Source organism: Sus scrofa, unplaced genomic scaffold (genome assembly GCF_000003025.6).
Source record: "Sus scrofa isolate TJ Tabasco breed Duroc unplaced genomic scaffold, Sscrofa11.1 Contig794, whole genome shotgun sequence".
In the NCBI taxonomy this organism is placed as follows: domain Eukaryota; kingdom Metazoa; phylum Chordata; class Mammalia; order Artiodactyla; family Suidae; genus Sus; species Sus scrofa.
Genome location: NW_018085313.1, coordinates 2,706 through 7,516, shown reverse-complemented (window position 1 = coordinate 7,516; position 4,811 = coordinate 2,706). Strand labels below are relative to the sequence as shown.

At 32.3% G+C, this 4,811-nt stretch overlaps 1 pseudogene; it reads right to left on the bottom strand.

Moving 5' to 3' along the window:
• Nucleotides 1-2,755: 2,755 nt before the first annotated feature.
• On the bottom strand, nt 2,756-4,030 carry LOC110259096 (annotated as a pseudogene).
• Between the last annotated feature and the right edge of the window lie 781 nt (nt 4,031-4,811).

The window sequence follows — 4,811 nt, the reverse complement described above, 5'->3', positions numbered from 1 at the left end:
GGTTCTCAGGCTAGGGGTCATATCAGAACTGTAGCTGCTGGCCTACACCACAGCCACAGCAATGCCAGATCCAAGCCGGATCTGCTACCTACACCACAGTTCACGGCAATGCCAGATCCCTAACCCACTAAGCAAGGCCAGGGATTGAACCTGCCTCCTCATGAATACTAGTTGAGTTCATTAAATGCTGAGCCACACTGGGAACTCTATGTTTTATTAATAAAAAAGTCTTTAACACAAACCTATAGCAAATCATTAAATTCAAAGGTGAAATATTGAAACTTTACTCTCACATAAGTGAATGGGAAAAAAATAATCACTTCTAGTTATTATTCTACTGGATTATTCTAGTGGAGAACCTGGCCAATGCAAAAAGAAAATAAAACTAAGAAGAAAGTATTAGAAAGGGAGAGATAATTTGTCATTATTAGCACATAGCATGATAAAATATATTTAAAAATATAAAGGATATACAGATAAATTATTAGAATTAATGTTTGCTTAGCAAAGTCATTTGGTAGGAAGTCATTTGATAGTAATGTTTGCTTAGAATATAAGGAACATAAGGAATATACATCTGATATAAAGTGACCACAGAAAATCTAACATTTATTATGCGGTAATAGTGGAATAATGAAAACTCTCCCTTTGATATTTAGAACAAGACAAGTTTGCTCACACACACTATTTGTTCATCAATCCACAGACCTAGCTTGTACAGTAAGTTATATAGAAGAAATAAAAGTTTCATAGGTTGAAAAGGAAAAAATAAAACATTGTTAATGATAATACTGTGTATATTTAGACAACCTAAAATATTCTATGAATAAATTATTAGAATTACTAAGTATGTTTGGTAAAACCTAAATACAATGCAATATATGAGTTTAGTTTTATTTTAATATGTCATAGTTAAAAACAAAATTAACATTTAAAGATGCAACTTATAATAAAATTAAAAATATCAAATATTTAGGAGGAAAACTCATAAAAGAGCTTTGAAACATATATTAATATTAATACATATATTTTTATATTTATGTATTAATATTATATTGATAATATATTATATATTACATAATATATAATTATGTTATGAAAACTATAATTTTTATGAACAAGTACTGATACATGGGTGAATCTTAAAAATATGGCATTTGAAAGAAGTCAGGCACCACAGGATACAATTATACAAAATTTTAAAAATATTAAAGTTATAGCATTATTTAAAAGTGCATACTTAGGTAAACTATATAAACCAAGGGAAGAAATTGAAATCTATATATTTAAGAATGATTGCTGCTAGGTGGGAAGGATGAGGATTATAATCAGAAGGGAATGCTTCAAGTATCTCTGAATAGATTTTTCTAAACTTGATCCAGGTTTTACATCAAAGTTTATTGTACAACAGTTCTTTCAGCTGTACATTCATGTTTTTTTAGTCTAAAAAATTCCCTTTTATACTTTTAGTAACCTCCTTTCTTCTTTTTTTTCTCTTCTCTTTTTTGTTTCTCTTTAACATTTATTCTTTGGATGTTGGAATTCCTGGAAAATGTGACATTCTTTCTTTAAAAATTTTATTGGAGTATAGTTGACTTATTTATAGGTATTCAACAAAGTGAATCAGTTGCACATATACACATATCCATTCTTTTTCAGATTCTTTTCCCATATAAGTTATATCAGAGTACTGAGTAGATTTCCCTGTGCTACACAGGAGGTACTTATTACTTATCTATTTTATATATAAAAGTATATATAGGTTAATCCCAAATTCCTAATTTATCCCTTCCTTCAGAGTTTCCCTTAGGTAAACATAAGTTTGGTTTCAAAATCTTTGAATCTGTTTCTGTTTTGTGAATAAGTTCTTTTGTTTCATTTTTATTACATATAGTGATCACATTTTAATCACATATTAGTGATCTTATATGGTATTTGTCTTTCTCTGATTCACTTATCATGGTGATTTCTAGGACCAACAATGTTGCTGCAAATGGCATTATTTCATTCTTTTTATGGCTGAATACTATTCTATTATATATACGTACCACATCTTCTTTATCCTTTCATCTGTTGATGGACATATGGATTGCTTCCATGTCTTGGCTATTATGAATAGTGCTGCACTGAACATTGGGGTACATATATCTTTTCGAATTATGTTTTTCTCCAGATATATGCCCAGGAGTGGAATTGCTGGATCATATGGTAGTTCTATATTTAGTTTTTTCAGGAACCCACATGTTGGCCCCAAAAACAAGCAGTAAAGATTTTGAAAACCAGTGGAAAAGAGAATGACACTGGTTAATAGAAAGATGGTTACTTGCATGTGACATAAAATGTTTTTCTCTCTGTGATCATCAGAATTGAGTTCTTTTTTGAGTAATAAATGGGCAGAGGAAAGAAATTTTTGACATTTTAACATTGTATAACTAAGATGATCGATAACTAGGACTCTCGGTCATTTTGGTTAATAGTGGTTTTACCTCTGTCAGTAAAGAATAGCTTTTATCCTTTAAAATTATGAGAATATTTAGCTAGCATAATCAAAGGAAAATATTACAATTAATTGAGGAATGTCAGTAAAATTGGGACATATATAACCTAAAAAATCAGTGCATAATGTAAGTTGTTTTTAGTGTTGGCATATCAATTTAAAACTTAAGTATGGATTTTTGTACAGGTATCAATATATATTCGCTGTTACATAAATGTATTGGATTTGATAATAATTTTTATTATGTTTTCTGAGTATTTTCTTTCTCTCAGGTGATGTCTACAAAAGAAATATCTATATTTAAGGTTATAAAGGACACACTTCCATATTGAAAATTGCTGAGAGGAAGAATCAGTATATTGTTTCTGCAGAACTTTTTTTTTTCCTAATCAGTCTCTTTACGGCCCCTTTGAACTCCTTATTTCTTCGTGTGTAGATCAGTGGGTTCATGGCGGGAGTAACAATGGAATAAAAGACACTGAGAAGTTTACCCTCATCCTGATTTGGACTGTCTCCTGGCTGGATGTACATGTAGATAACAGTCCCATAAAAGAGGGATACCACAATGAGGTGAGAGGAACAGGTCCCAAATGCCTTTTGCCTCCCTGCTGCAGATTTGATTTTGAGAACAGCTACAATAATGAAACCATAAGAAACCAGAATAAGAAGAGGAACAAGACCCATAATCAGGCACATGGCAAATGTGGTTACCTCCATGGCGGTGGTGTCTACACACGCAACCTTGATCACTGCAGACATTTCACAGAAAAAGTGATCCAGGTGGTGATTTCCACCTCGAGGAAGAGTCAAGGCATAGGGGGAAAGTATCATGCAATTAACAACACCAACGACCCAGGCAATGGCTACAAGGCCCTGACAAAGTCGGGGCTTCATTATGGTCACATCGTCCAGAGGCTTGCAGACAGCATTGAATCGGTCATAAGACATCACAGCCAGAAGGATACATTCAACGGAGCACAGTACCACATCAGTGAAAAGTTGAAAAGCACAGCCATGAAATGTAATTCTTTTGTCTTTGCCCCAGTTATTGACCAACATCTGTGGACTATATTTGTGGTCTAACAGAGATCCAAAATGGCCAAACTTCTAAGGAAGAAGTACATGGGCGTTTGGAGGTCGTCATCAAGAAAAGACAGCAGGACAATGGCTATATTTCCCATCCAGGGAATGGTGTAGAAGAAAAATATAATCCAAGAAATAATCATCTCCAGTTGGGGCTGTTCTCTGAATCCAAGGAGTAGAAATCCACCAAAGTAGCTATCATTGATCATTCTTTTTCTTTTTTTCTCAATAGGAATTCTGAAGATAAAATAATCAACACAGTAGATGCCACATGAGTATATTCAGAAACTTCACTACCAGATTCAGATCAGGTGTTACAGTAATGATAGGGATAACAGTTTTATTATCAAACACATAAATGTAATTTTTTTAATGGTGCAGATAATATAAAATTTAAGGCGTGATAGTAGAAGTGATGGATTATTACATGAATATTTGAATATCAAGTGAAATGTCCAAATTAGGATTCTAATGGAGAGATTGGTTGATAAAACCTGGAAATTTGCATCAATTTCTAGATATACAAAGAGAGCTTTGTTCAATTTAATGTCATTAAATGTCATTTAATGTGACTGATTTGTTCCTGGGAGAATTTTCTCTGTGCCAAAAGCATAGCATAGTAGTGCATGCTAAAAAATGAAGAATTTGAAACAATAACTTTGTTTTATCTTTTAAAATATGATTATACATCAGTTCCACTAAGAAAGTCATTAGTATTAATCAAAGAGGATAATTTCCAATTCTATCTGAAGAAAGCATTTCTTGGAGTTATTTTCAAATATAAGATTCCTGGACTTCTCTAAACATTTTAATTAATTAATTAATTTATTGGTAGGACAAGTAACCATTCTTACTACCCAAACAGCCAGAGGAAGGTATAAATCTGTTATGGACCTGCTCCTCTTACGTTATTGTATATATTTACAATAAACTTGAAATATAAATTTACACCTCAGAAACAGGATATCATAGGATGAAGGGAATCATCATTTATATCAACATTATTCTCAACTTCATCACTTTATTTTAGTGAGCACCAAGATTTATACCCAGGTCTTTCTTTCCAAAGGGCCTTCTCTTCACCAATGTGCCAGTCTCTTTTTGCAGATAATTTCCCACTTGCTTTCTCAGAAAACGCTTATCAGTATGTTCTTATGCATGACAATGAATTCAGGTCAAATAAAATCAAGAATAAAAGAACTGGATGAAATTCTATGTACTTCCTTTCTTA